General features: G+C 38.2%; 2 protein-coding genes across 2 annotated transcripts in view; both read right to left on the bottom strand.

Moving 5' to 3' along the window:
• CRACD (capping protein inhibiting regulator of actin dynamics) overlaps positions 1-7,652 on the bottom strand; it is a 253,636-nt gene extending 245,984 nt beyond the window's left edge. The window contains 1 exon segment of the mRNA XM_051966169.1: positions 7,556-7,652. The gene's annotated coding sequence lies outside the window, so the exon portion shown is untranslated.
• A 5,278-nt stretch (positions 7,653-12,930) lies between these two features.
• Positions 12,931-15,429, bottom strand: part of CEP135 (centrosomal protein 135) — an 85,505-nt gene continuing 83,006 nt past the window's right edge. Inside the window, exon 25 of the mRNA XM_051964541.1 lies at positions 12,931-14,778. The gene's annotated coding sequence lies outside the window, so the exon portion shown is untranslated. The remainder of the gene's footprint in view (positions 14,779-15,429) is intronic.

Genomic DNA, 15,429 nt, shown 5'->3' with positions numbered 1-15,429 from the left:
TCAGGGAGTAACCCTTTAGAGATCTTATAGGGAAGGACAATATCACCAGATCATGCTATCTGCCTTTCTGGTACACTGGTACACTCATCATCTTTATCTCCCTCTCATTGGAATACTGGACTCTGCCTTTATGTCCCTTGGCTTTGACTGGTGAGCTTTAACCATCTTGATATAAACTATAAAGGGCTTCCATGTCACTTCCCAGTCATCACACAAAACTGAGGAGTGCCTCCCCTTTCCTTTGTACCCCTCATTTCTGTCCTGTCTTTCTCCCTTAGAATAAAAGCTCCCAGAGAAAGGACTGTGGGAACTGAGTGTAGATCACAACATTGTATTTTCACTCCTTTTGTTGTTTGCTTGTTTTTTGTTTTCCTTGTCATTTTTTTTTCCTTTTTTGATCTGATTTTTCTTGTGCAACATAATTGTGGAAATATTTATAGAATTGCACATGTTTAACATATTGGATTATTTGCTGTCTAGGGGAGGGGGTAGAAGAAAGAGAGGGAAAAATTTGGAACACAAGATTTTGCAAGGGTGAATAGTGAAAATTATTTGTGCATATGTTTTAAAAATAAAAAGTTTTGATAATAAAAGAAAAAGAATAAAAGCAAGGACTACCTTGCATGCTTGCATTCAGATTCCTAGCATTTATTAAAATAGTGTCTGGCACATAATAAGCACTTAGTAAATGCTTTATCTAGCCAGATGTCATTGTCAGAGGGAGGACAAGAGCCTGGATTGACCGCATACAATATTTCTTATATTCTCGTGCTTTTTGATCTTCAACAAATAAAACTATTAAAATAAAATAGGGAATGGAAGACTTCATTCTACATTTAGCAAAAAGACACTCCCTCCAAGTGTCAAAATAAGTAATATAAGTAATGAAAGAGCAAATTCTTTCAGGAATTTCAGTGAATTCTCTTCTTCCTCACACCATCACAGATGAATAAAGGCCTTTGTGATATTCATCGGCACATCAAAAGTGGTTAATTTTTTTCCATTGGATAAAAATTCCTTCAGATCAGAGATCTTGTTTTATCCAACTCTGCATTTCCCCTAGCTCTTATATATAAGAAATCTTCAATCAACATTTCTGGAATTGAAAAGAATTTAATTGACTCTCAAACTAAGGTACCAGGTGCTATCGATGTACTTTCAAGCACCAACTTGGTAAGGAGAGAGTTAATAAGAGGAAGAGCTTTGCTGCCTCCAGTGTGATGTTAGACAAATCATCTGATCTCTCGATCTCATTTTCTTTCTTTGTGATTATCTACAGCTGACCAGTTGACCTGTAAACAAAGTTCTGACCATCTCCAAATTTACAATCCTCTTGTAAACTACTGTGATTGATAGGAGTCCTTTCACTGAGATGGTATCCTTTTCCAACATCAGCATGGTTGGATGTATATGATCCACAGATCCACAGAGATAGGAAGAAAAAGAGCATAGAAATAAAAATTATTTCTTCATTTTCATATTTCCTCCTTAAGCTGATTATATTTTGCTCCAAAATGAAGCACACAAGACAATGCACTGGGAACCAAGCAACAGAGGCTTTAGTATTTGCTTTTGCGTGACCCTGTAAAAACTGCTTTATGTCTGTTATCACAATTAAGAAGGCTGAGCAATTGAGTTATGGGGACCGGAAGGCAGCAATTGTTATCAGAAGCCCTAAAATGGACATCAGTTTCTCTTCAGCTCTTGACAATTGGTAGAAGCAGAGTTAGGTCAGGGCTTTGGAGCACAGATCCCTAACTTGACATTTATACTGTGACTGTGACAGTCACAAATAGATGTATTGGCCAGAAAGAGAGGTTAGGGTGAGAGTTCCTTATGCTACTCTGATGAAGTTTAATTACCTGGAGGACTTTTCCTGTGGGTCTATATGTTTGTTTTACCGTGTTGCGTGGGTACCTGGAAGAAGGTCGTGTGCACCGGGGTGTGCTGTGAGCTACAGAAGGTCTCAGTTATAGAATGCACCAAAGGCAAAAAAGGCATCCACCTTTAACAAAATCTCCAGAACTTCCCTTCTCCCTCCCCTAGATCTCTTCTCTCAGGTCTTCTGTCAGAGGTCATAGAACCCTGAAGGATTCAATTATTGCAAAATTACCTTCCATCTCTAAATCACTGATTCCGAGATTTCATGGAATAAAGGGTTAATTTGAGTGCCAGGCACTCACTGATAACGGTGGTTGTTTGCCACTTGTCCATGGGCCACTGATGCCTGATTGATAGTCACTAATATAATGCATAGGCTTAAAGGAAAGGGCAACAAGCAAATAGCAGGTATAAGACTCTAAACTCCTTTGTTTACAAAGATGCAGTTCATCACAATGGTATCTGAGCTGCCTAGGAAGATATAAGCATCTCCAACAAGAATACCTGCCTAAACCACTCTGGGCCTAAAGCTAAACTCTTATTTTTGTTTCTTCCAGTTAAAGACTGACTATACGTTGACAACATAAAAGTAAAGGCTATATTCAAGAATATCACTTTTTGTTCTTTCTTCACCATTAGCATTTCCTCCCACAGCTTGATTGTTCTTAGATATAATCAATGACAACCCTTTTTTCCCCTGAGGCAATTGGGATTAAGTGACTTGCCCAGAGTCACACAGCTAGGAAGGGTTAAGTGTCTGAAGTCATATTTTAACTCAGGTCCTCCTGACTTCAGGGCTGGTGCTCTATCCAATGCGCCACCTAGTTGCCCCAACCCATAGGTTCTTTACCCAAAAGAAAGCATGAAAAAACAAATCCCATCAGTGTACTCCCCCCCCCCAAATATGGATTTCCAGTTTTACTGCTCTATTAAACATTATCCAGGTCTCTAAGATTTTAGTTATAGTTCCATACCTACTAGCTATGTGATTGTGTATAATAGCTCTGTGCCTCAGTTTTCTCATTTGTAAGATGGGGGTGATAAGACTCAGAGCACCCACTGCAGGGGTTATCATGAGGAAAGTGCCTTATAAATCTTAAAATACTATGTCAACATTATTTACTATTGATACTAGGAGCTATTATATTTTATTGCAAAGTATATTATCTCGATTCCTCTAATTTAATGTATTCATTTTACCTGTGCTAAATAAAGTTTTTAAGCCTCTTCTATGGATAAATTCAAAATTCAAATTCAATGAATTTTTTTCAAGCATTTCCTTTGCATAAGTTACTATGCTACAAAGACCAAAAAAAAAAAAAAAAATCCTGCCCTTAAAAAAGTAGTATTTTATTAGAGGGAGAGAAAGAAAAAGAATACAATACATGAGGGTAAGTAGGGAGATAGTGAGAGAGGTAGACAAAGAAGAAATTGTTTCAGTCAAAAAGTTCATCAGTCCAAAGCCAAGTGGGAGAGAATGTCACTGAACTTGGGTTGTTGGGGATTGGACAACAGATTATCCCATGATCCCAAACTGAAGTCTTTCAGTTTGCTAGAATGTGACAAGAGAAAAATCTGGGGTCTACTCAAGAAGCTTAGGATCGCCTCTGTGCCACATGGAGACCCCAAAAGTAATATTCTACAGAAGGCCCGAATGTGTCCAGGCCAATGGCAAGCAACAACCATTACAATAAAATTAAAAAAAAAAAAACTATTGGTATTTTGACAGATTAGCAGCAAATGGTTACAGATGTAACAGTCATTTATAATCTTCTGCTTGATTACAGTCAATGATCATTTGACTAATTGGAGTAATAGCAAAGTAACATTAAATGAGAAGAAAGGCAAAAGGCAGGAAAAGGCACACCGTGAATGAACTATATATAGAAAGCTCTCACTTGACCTGTGTAAAATATATATATATATCAATGCTTCAAATAGGAAATGACTGGAAGTTAAAATATGGATTTTTTTTATTTCCCAAGGAAGTCTGATTGATATATAAAATGGCTGCCACAATGAAGATCAGAGAACCCAGAAACCACCCTAATTTTATTAAGGTGACAACTAGATGGCACAATAGAGCACTAAGCATGAAATCAGACCAGAGTTCAAATCCAGCTTCAGGCATTTGTTATCCTTGTGACCTTGAGTAACTTCATCTCTATTGGTCTCAGTTTCCTCATCTGTAAAATGAGAATAATAATAGCACCTACCTTCCAGGGTTGTTATGAGGATCAAATGAGATAATATTTGTAAAGTACATAGCATGGTGTCTGACACATAATAATAGCTAACATTTATGTAGGGATTACTAATTGTTCTTAGCCAAAGACCATTTTTGTAATTTCCACAGGTGATCCCATGAGGCTGTGAATCATAGACACAATGATCGTGAAAATACTAAAACTGAAGACCATTCAAAGAGCAATGAAAAGATGAGTGGGCAGAAGTTACAATCACAAATGTACAAAAGCGCTAAGATACAAAAGTCCTCTCTCGTATAGTTGTATGTCTTCGTGAAATGAGCTACAAATTAAATATTTTATACTGCCCTTTGCTTTTGAGACACCAATAAAACATTATGAAGTAATTTTCTAAGCTTTTATTTTGTGCTTCATCAAAGGCCAGTGTTTACTTACTGGTCAGGTTTTTCTCTTTAAGAGGGTTAACTTATGATCTTCATGATGGTGTATAAAGTCCAGAAATAATTTCTGTCATTGTCACAAGTTAGTGGTGGAATCAAAAATCCTGGGTTCAAATCTAGCCTCAGACACTAGCTGGGTGACGCTAAACAAGTCCCTTAACCCTGTTTGCCTCAGTTTCCATCTGCAAAATAAACTATAGAAGGAAATGGCAAGCTGTGTGAACGCAAATCACTTAATCTCTGTCTCAGTTTTCTCATCTGTAAAATGGGGATAACAAAAGCACCCACCTTCCTGGATTGTTGCAAGGATAAAATGAGATAATCTGTATAAGATAGGGGCTAGCTATTATTATCATTGTTGTTATTTGTCAGTGCTAAATAAGTCATTTTATGGTCCCTTTAGCTTTAAATCTTAAGGTCTAGTTATCTATAGAAGAATTTAAAATAATCATTTATGTTATCTCAACAAAAAGACATTAGATTCCATTACTTATTAGTTAAAAAAAAAACTTTTGAAAAGTTAAATAATTAGATTCTATGTGAATAATTTTGGATATTTTCCCCTGTTATGATAGTTTTAATAGAACAAGGAAATTAGAACTAGGAAGCATCTTTTAAATTTAGTATTCAAATTGAACTGAAGTATTCAAATTCAAACTGATAATTCAAATGGGAACTATTATTGAATAACTGAAGGAAGATTTTAATGTTAAATGAATGACAATGAAATGTTTTTATTTAAATAAAGCAAACTTTTAACCTCTGAATCTTTATGTACAATTATGACTTGAAGCTCTCTTATAATCATCAGATTCTGAAAAATGCTACATTAACTGCAAATGCCAACCTTTGACATAGCCTTTTAAATGAATACCAATGGCTGCTGCTGCTGCTGGTTTTAAAAAACTATTAAGGGAGATATTCAGCCTTTCTTACGAAGGAATAGCAAGAATAAAGTTGCAGAGACATTTCCACATGTTCCCATTCTGCTTATAAACATCCTCTTTTGCAGTGCCATTCACTTTTAAAACTATGTCCATAATAAGTTTTAAAAGCACCTTAGATATGATCTAAAAGCACCAAGAATGATTAAGTATAAACATTTTCTGGACCTAAAAAACTTCCCATAATCTCCTTGAAGTTCCTCCCTTATAGAGCGTTATAAATAAGAGATTGTGAATTTTTTTTTACCTGATACTCTCACGCATGCCGTAATCGAAGCAATCGTTCTATAATGCATTCACCTCTATTCGATATTTTAAAATTTAAAAGCAATCTTTTCTGATTTTTAAAATGCTTCACTAATGAATAATGTTGTTTTTAGTAGCAATGACACTGATCCTGGACAAGTCCCTTCACCCCAATTTCCTCCCTAAAATAACAATAATAATAGTAGTGGTAATAATGACACTATACTAGGATTGTCTTCTCTAGAAAGTGAGGGTAAAGGTGTCCTTAAAATGTTTTGTTTATGAATTATTTCACTAGCTAAATGAAATTAGGGAATATCAAATTCAGATTCCTGAATCACATATAAATAGACTGTACAGAGCAAGTGCCAGTCGTTTTATTTCTCGTTTAACAATTCCTATGTGCTGGTTGTTGTTTTAACACAGACTCACATTGATTTAACTGACAAGTTAATGAATTGAAAATTCTCTACCGAATATTTACTACACGCCTTTTATTGTAAATGGCCTTACTCAGTCGATCCTTCCCTTCCCCCACACACCTCCTAGTAGATCGGTTTCAGGGCCATTATTGTTAACCATATTAAAATTTTAGAACACAAGGTGGTGGTTTCTAGGTGTTCTTTAATATATCGGACCCAGGGTTCCTTGGGGATGTGAACATGTTTCCTTTTCAAATTCAGAAGTCAAAACATAATCATCCCCATTGGAGCCTGGGAACTTCTAAAAGCCAAATTAAACCGTTTTCTTTGAACTCGGACGCCGTTCTGTTTACTAACAACCAAGAGTGGAAACTCTAGTATACACGGCTGGCTGCCTTGGGCTCCGTCCACAGCTGTCTACGTCCATTGAGGAAGGCTGGCGAAGATCTCGCCGCTTAGAAGCCCCAGAAGAAAGAGATTGTACTACTGGAGGAAAAGCACGGGAAGGATGGGGGTGCGGGGAGGCACCCAAACAAGGCACAGCTGAGCCCGGAGCGCCGAGGCTCGCTCGGCAAATAGGGAGGAGGGCGGCCGAGTGCCGGGGATCCCAGCTCATCCCAGGGCAGCCGGGGGGCTCCCGGTGACAAATGGCTCGGCAGGCGGAGGTTAAACAAAGCGCTGCGGCTCTAGTGGGTGTCGGTTCGCGTGGAGCCCAGGTCAGATTGAGCCCCCCGAGAGGGAGATTTCCCCACCCCACCCCCCACCTCCACACACCCATCGGAAACAAACGCCCCCAGGAGAGAACGCCTGGGAAATAATGCCATCCCCAGGCAGAAGAGACGGGTCCTTAAGGAAAGCAACTCTCCCATCAAGTGTTCGGGCTGCAGCCCAAGTAGCATCTCGGGGAAATCAAGCCTCCTGCGGCTTTGCTGTCTGCTCCGACAGGGAAACGCGCGCGCACACACAGAACACGCAGCCCCTCACCCCGCGGGGGAAGGACACACACTTACTCTTCTTCGCTAGTTGTGCTCCTCTGCTCGAACCCCGCCGGCTCCCGCGCGCCCGGTCCCCCCAGCGACTTCCCTGCGCTCGCGCACGGATGCCCACCGACGCAGCGCCCGGGCGCCCGAAACACTGCGAGCGGATCGATATCGCCGCAAGGTCCCCCCCTTCTCCGCCCACTATTCCCACCGTACACACCCTCGCGCGACGCCCGGCGCAGCCTCCTCCCACCGCCCCGGCGGCCCCAGAAGGCAAGCGGGCTGGGAGCCAGGGCGCCGGGATGCCCACGGACAAGGTCACCAGGCAGGGGCGCGCGGCAGGGGCTGCAAGCCGGGGAGCTCCGGGCCGGGAGGAGCCCAGCCCGGCTCCGCTATTGTTCCGGCCGGCCCCCGCGGCACGCGAGGATCTCTTACCTTGGCCCCGCTGGGCTCCGCTCCGCCGGCTCCTCCGCGCTGCGGAAAGGCGAGCGGGTGCTCTCCTCCCCGGTGGCCGGACGCCCCGAGAGCGGCGCCGAGCCGAGCCCCGCCGCAGCGCAGCCCGCCTCTCAGCGAGCCGCACCAGCCTCCATGGCGCTTCCCGCTCCGGCCACACCACGGCACTGCACACTCGGGCTCTGGGAGATCACATGCTCCCCCCGCCAGCCACACAAGGAGGATGCCCTGCCTGCCCTGCCCCTCCAGCCCGGGATCGGGCAGCCCTCCTCCTCCTCGACCGCCGAGGGGCCCCGGCCCATCCAGGAGGCCCTCTCAGACGGCGAGCGCGAGCAGCTGTCCAGGCGGCCAGTGCTGCTTGCCCATTGTTCTGGCTTTCCTCCTCCCTCCCCTTCCACTCCCTACCCCCTCCCCCTCCAATAGGTGAGGCCCCCGACTACCAGATCAGGCTCCCTTCCGACACAGTCTAGCTCCTGGAGAAACGGGCAAGGAAAGGACAAGGACTGCGCTCCAGAATCTTGGATCTTAAATTTGAGGTGGAGGTGCCAATCCTGGGCGCCCTAGGAGTTGGGCTCAGAGACCTCCCCGCTCCTTCTGTGGGCAGAGATGTCCTTTGGGAGAATAGTGTTATAAAGTTGACAAAAAGAATTCTGACATCGGCCATTGGCTTACTTTTTCACTCGGCAGGATGCCGGATAGGCCCTAACCTTGGGAAATAAACCTGAAAGTCAAACAATCTTGAGAACATCTACCCTTCTCAGTGATCAGGTCATAATGCTACATGAAAACCGAAGTGGACAACTAATTAAGAGCCTTGAATTGCTCTGAGATGAAATGAAATGTTGACTTTCTATGATACTGGCAAGGTCCCCGCTTCAAACTTGGGTGACAATGGGGCAAGTTATCCATAAGATGACATACTACTACGGTATCAGAAAAGGTGTAAGAAAATGCCCTTTGCAAACTTTAAAGCATTATGGAAATATTAATAGTTTTCATTTTAATAGTCCAGAGAAAGAAAAGAACTAGGAAATGGAGGCATTCCATAGTTTTGCAGTTGATGTTTCCATAGAAATCCTTGAATTAAAAGTTTCTTCTTGTCTTTAGTTCTTCATTCATGGAGTGTCTTTAACTAATGTTACATCAATTCTTCTTCATCGGCTGGTAGTTTCATTGGTGGGCTCCAACGGTGACTTGGAGACATTTGAGAGTTGCTGTGGCAGAAAAGTGAATCACCCTGCAGTCAATCTGACGATGATCCTCTCCAAATTTAGCTAGATTGGTCCTTGGACAACAAATACACATTTCATCATGGGGTCCATACTGATCACTAGCCTCAAGCTGTAATTAAACAGACAGACCCAAAACAAAAACTCGGAGATAAGAAGTGAAAAGGTAAATAAGAAAAAATACAAAGTTTTCAGAATTGTGTAGAATCTCTTCAAGTCTGAATCAGACCTGAGAACCTTTTAAAGGTAGTTTTAAAAGCAACTTGACTTGGGAATGATTTAGATACTGGAAAAATTTGGCACACACTGGCTTGTTACACAGCAGGCTTTCAGTTTTCGATTAATAACTGTGGTGTACATATCCTTATTCAGCTATTAATGTGACCTTGGGCAAATGACTTCTTGGTTCTAAGACTCAATTTCCCAATTATTTAAAATCAGGGGGTTAGACTCTTATAGATGACACCTCCAAAGTAATTTCTTGCTCAAAATCCTAATCTAGCCTTGTGCTTTTGCAATTGCAGTTTGGAAAAAAAATCTTGTGTCTTAATCCACAAAATATGGGATTGTGAGATTCCAGCAGGTATTTTGTGAATTAGTAATAAAACCTTTCATAAAAATTACCAAATTCACCAAGCATTTTGCCCATTGCCCATTCTTTTATGTTCAAATAATTAACTATGAAAACATATGGGAAAGAAATATGTTTCAATAAGACTTGAGGGGTTTAATGGACTGAAAGGTCAATATGAAGAGACCTGGCAAGCAATCTCCCTCCCCCAAAAACCAAAACCTCAAAGCAAACGTGGGCTGCATTACTACCATTAGAACTCAGAACATAGGAACCTCTAGTGTGTTGTACCCTATTGTGGCCTGAAAATTGTCTTCTGTTCTGAGGAAATTTTAGAAAGGAGATTGAAATACTTGAATGTATGCAAAGGAAGACAAAAAGGTTAGTAGATGGGTGGAAACTGTGCCATTCATTGAGGAACAACTGGAAAAATGGAATATGTAGCCCAGAGAAGACATTGTGGTTGGTGGAATGTGGGAAGGAAATTTAAAGAATTATGTGAAAGATTTGTTTTGCTTGGCTAATAAAAGTAAAAGTACTAATGGGTGTAGAAATTTTGTTTCAACATGGCTTTTTTGGGGGGGGAGAGGGGAAGAGGGTTAGTATTAGCAATTAGAGCTGTCCAAAAATTGATTTGGTAGTTTCATTATTTAAAGTCAAGAGGAAGCTGTAGACGGAATTGATGTGTGAGGTCTTTTCCAGTTCTATGAGTCTATGAAAATCTATGTTACATAGATGCAGACTTAAATGATCACTGAGCTGTTATGTGTTCAGTTCAGCAGACAAGTTATCTTAATTTATGCAGCTGAGGTAGTGAAAGGAGGAAAAGGACTGGGGAAGTCTTTCTATATTAGAGTACTCCAGTATTTGACAATGTGACTTTGAGTCTCTTATAGTCATCAGCAAATATCTATGTCTAACAAACAGGCAGTTGGTTTTGCTAACACTCCAAAACATTAGCAAATGATTGCTTTTGCAATAACTGATTGTCTCCAGGTTGTGACATTATATTGGAATACAGACTCTTCGTAGAGAACCATGATGAAAGTTGGAAGTATCCTAACCCAGCTAGCAATTTCATTTCAAGATCATTTCGTAACTTTAAGCTCTTAGTTTAGAAAAATATTGACATAAGCAATACAACAATGTAACACACTATGTTACCATTGGCCGGTTTTTACCTTTCTTCTTCCCTAGTATCCCTCACGGTAATGTTGTTCAAAGTTGGTAGTTAAATGTCTTACTGAATTGTAACTATTCAAACATTTTTCATACCATCGTTTTAATATTAAAGATGTGGAGATTCACAAGCCCTTTGAACCCGAACTCTAGCAACACTCCACTATAATCTTGTGCATGGAAAAACTGGAGAAAATCCTGAAACTGACTTTGGCTCTCTCTGTGGGAAGGCAAACCTTTTACACCTCCATAATAGACCATTACTCTACCTTAGATGCTTCTTTAAACCTTTCATCCTTCCTCTAACCTCTCATGGCTTCCCCTCTCCCCACCCTCTAAAACCTTGTCTCCTATTTCATGGTAAAAGTTGGAGACATTCACTGAGAGCTCTCACTCAGAGCAGGATTCTCATTGCCAAAGCAAATATCTCTATATACACAAGTGATCCATTTCATCTCACCTTTTCCAAAAGGCTGCCTCCATCATCCCTCCTCTCTAAACTTTACTCCCTCTCACCTGGCTGCTTCCCTACTGCCTAGACAAGCCCATGTCTCCCACATCCTCTCACTTGATCCATTTCCACTAGCTGATAGTCCAATTTCTTCTCCCTTTCATATCTAACTCCTACGTACTTTCACTTGCTTTCCTTCCACTCTCTAAACTATATAGTCTGACTTCTCAGCCTCACAATTCTACTGAAACTACTCTCTCCCAGTTATTAATAATCTCTGAACTAAAGGCTTTTCTCAGTCCTCATCCTTCTTGATCTCTGCAGCATCTGGTACAGCAGGTCACCCTTTTCTCCTGGATACCATCTTCTCTCTAGGTTTTCAGACTGCTTCTCTCCCTGGTTTCCTTCGGATGGATCATCGTCTAGATCATGAACATTTAGAATGCTATATATAAGATTATCAGATTATCATGATGGTAATATTTTAACTACATCAAGAGAATAAAGAAATTGCATAAAGAAGATATAATTCTCCAAATCTAGTCAATATATGCCTTGATACCTGACTCCAATGCAGAGGTGAGATCATGAGAGAAAATGGCAAAAAGATATTGGAGAAATATGGTTTGGGATTAAGAACTGAAGAGAATTCAAAGGCTTATTTTGTCACCCATTTTAAGTAATTTGAAAGATGCTGTGTAAAATAAAAAATTGGCTATCACAGAAACCACTGAGAATCTCATTAGTATATAATGAATATAAAGATGTTACTGAATTCAGGGAGACTTGAGTTCAAGGCTTGCTGTGCAAGTTGCTGTAAATTTTCATTTTCCCTTGTGCCATTATGAAAGCTCCTCAAATTCCTTTGCCTGACTTTTGTACGAGTCAGGCCCTCTAACCACAGGTATCCCCCAAAGCTCAGTCCTGAGCATTCTTCTTTTTCCTCCATACAATTTCATCAGCTTCCATGGATTCAATTATCATCCCTAAGCAAATGAGTCTTATTTCTATATATCCAGACCTAACTTCTCTTCCTGACTTGTCTCACCAACTAGAGAACAAGTTCTATAGGGCAGGGATCCCCTTTCTGTTTGAATTTTGTATTCCCAGAGTTAAGTTTAGTTCCTGGCACAGACTAAGCCTTAATAATAAATTTTATTTTTTAAATTTATATTTATTTTGTTTTTGTATTATTTATATATTTATAAGAAAAAAATAAGTCTTAATAATGACTGTAGGCTGACATTATGAAAGCTCCTCAAATTCCTTTGCCTGACTTTTGTACGAGTCAGGCCCTCTAACCACAGGTGTCCCCCAAAGCTCAGTCCTGAGCATTCTTCTTTTTCCTCCATACAATTTCATCAGCTTCCATGGATTCAATTATCATCCCTAAGCAAATGAGTCTTTGCTCCATTTTGCTATCTCCAAATGGCTGATTGGAGCTGATGTGGTCTACTGATAAAGATGATTGTTCAATTTTTTTCCTTTTCACATCTTTAGCTCTCCTGAATGTGGGTGGTTCCTCATGCCAACATTTATTAACCCTCAGACCTTCTTCAAAGCTCTTTCATATGCAGTATCTCTTCTGATTTTGCCTAATGCCAACTTGTGTTCTCTGTCTCATCCTGCGACTCTCTGACATTTGTCTGTCATTTGTAAGGTCTACCCTTTGCTCAATATCCCCATTACATTGCCTTATCTGTCTTCCAAGACCAGTGTATTCTAATCTTTACCGCCTTTAAATAAGTATTTTATTAGCAACTTATTGTTTTGTAGACTTTTTATCTACCTATAGGATATATACTTTTCTAACTCCATTTCTAGTCATCTTAGATTACGGGCACAAAATGCTAAAAATTAACAATGAATAAATATCAAATGACACATTTCTTATTTAATACTACAAAACTATGCTAATGAACGAACGTGCTTAGAAATCATTTATTTGTATATTTTTGAATGGCTTTCACAAAACAAACAAATAAAAACAAAAATCAAGCAAAGTAGTCTTACATTTGCTCTCTGATCATTTACAAATGTTATGGAACTAATTTAGTATATTTGACTTGTGGCCTATTCATGTTTTGACAGATCTGTTGATATTTTAGTAAGAATATTATAAATGATATCAGGTTCATAAATGTTACAAATAAAGTAAAATAAGCAAAGAAACATCTTTTTTCAAATATCTGCAACAAATTACATAATTTAAAATAATATTAAGGATCAGAATACATTGTACTTTAAAAGACAAAATAATATTGTTTCTTCCACTTATGATGTCATGGTTATGAAAATGAAAATTACTGTTAAAAATATAAATAAAAATAAGAACTACAATTGAAGACAGTTTTTAAATGGCTAACAAAAATTTCTTATTGTTACATTGAGGGGTAGAAAAATGGGAACAAAAACCATCATTTCTCTTATTCTATGTTCAATTTGTATTTAAATATTTTGCCCATTGCACTGTGAACAGTACTATTTTGCAACAATCCAAGATTTCACATTACTAAAATGGCAAATAAACAACTACTTTATCAAATAAAGTGGAAAAACAAGCCATACCGCTCATGCATATGTCCACAATAATTATTACAAAGGTAATTTTTAAAAAATAACAAGCACTATGAAAAAAATTTTATTTATTCAAACTACAGTGGAAGTAGAATATGTCCAAATAATTGGCTAAGTTCTACTATCATTTTCTATGCTAAATTTTGCTGTTTTACTGCAATAAAATTACCTGCTTTTTTCAATTTGCATGGCTTTTTTTTTTTTTTTGCTATTATAGTAATTGAAGTTATTTTTAATTCTTTTTGTTACTATTTGCACATGCCTAAACTCTTTGAAAACATTAAATAAATTGAAGAAAAATGATAAGCCATGTTATAAGTATGAGGGAATTTTAAACTACTTGCCTATATTTTTCTTGTAGATTTTTTTTTAAGTCTTAAAGATTTCTGGTTTATTCCCTGAAAAATGTCATTTGACAAATTTTCAAGATTCTTTTTATGAAAGTTCATTTAGAAGAAAGCCTTTTAGATTCATTTTGGAAAGATCTGTATTATTAAAAAATGTTCACATGTTAGTATAAAATGTTATAATATAAATAATACATAAATATATATAATACTTCTCATTGGTAATACAAAAATATTACTTCACACAGACTCTGGTCACTACAAAAGATCTGAATAAATCTATCATCACCCTATTCCAGTGATAGGTTGCAAAAATTCACAAATTATTACATTTGAAGAAAAAAAATTAGGGGTGATGGCAAAGCATTAAGGCTGACAACTCTTCACAAATATGTGCAAATTGAGAATTATATACATTTAAGAAAAATGCAAACACATTTAAAAGAAGTATTATATGCATACATATTTATATTAAAGGATTTACAAAAACAGTAATCAAAACAAAATATGTATATTCTTACATATTATTCACAGCATAAATAAATTTTAGGTAGTAGTTGATTTAAAGATAGTGAAAAGAAAGTGATTAAAAATAAGTACTCTATCAGTTATTAAAACTAATACATATTCTGTCATCATAGCAATGAAAATGTATACAAGCATATGAAAAAAACACACACACAAAATCTATCTCTACATAAATATTCACTGATTTAAAGAAAACTTGACAGAGGTAGAATCCATGTCAACCTTCATGATTTTCAGGAATAAGTACTTCAAAAGCACTTAATATTTCCAGTGCTGCTCTGTTTTAAAAGATCCATATGGCCTAGTTTTTGAAGACAACAACTCTGTTGGGGAAAAATTTTGCAGTTATTCATCATACTGTAGGAAGAACTGAAAGTCATAAATTACTTAATTGAATCAAATCTCAGTTGCAGATAAAATTATATGACCTGAGCTAAAGTATTTACATTTTAATGCCTCCCTCTGAGCTTTTAAAAAATGATTACACAGATAGGATGTTTTTTTCCTTCCTGTTTTTAAACTCTCGTAAAACTATTTCAAGTTATAGTTGTGTGACATAGACATGGTTTACTGACTCAGGAAAAAGTGTTATAAACAATGTGCAATAAACATGTGTAGGTTCAAGGATTTGTTTAATTAAATATCTTGTCTGGCATATACACATATATGTGGATTACCAATTTTAAAATGTTAAAACATAAAATCAATAATAAAAATAGATGGGACATGATTTCAGGACTTTATTCCAAAGATATTTTAGGATCCTTAGGCTTTGGGATTATCTTTATAAATATCAAATCTTTTTAGAACAGATACTAATAGATGACTATCTATGTATCCAAGGAAGCGTGGGAATAACTTCATTACTGAATAATGACTGATTTGATAAAAAGACTTTTAAATGAAAAAGGGAGCATGCAGAAGAAAATTAATCAAGGATAGCTGCTACACCAGGCACTACAAAGCACCTTTAA

Source organism: Antechinus flavipes, chromosome 6 (genome assembly GCF_016432865.1).
Source record: "Antechinus flavipes isolate AdamAnt ecotype Samford, QLD, Australia chromosome 6, AdamAnt_v2, whole genome shotgun sequence".
Classification (NCBI taxonomy): domain Eukaryota; kingdom Metazoa; phylum Chordata; class Mammalia; order Dasyuromorphia; family Dasyuridae; genus Antechinus; species Antechinus flavipes.
The sequence above is the reverse complement of the archived record's forward strand: the minus strand, read 5'-3'. Positions and strand labels throughout refer to the sequence as shown.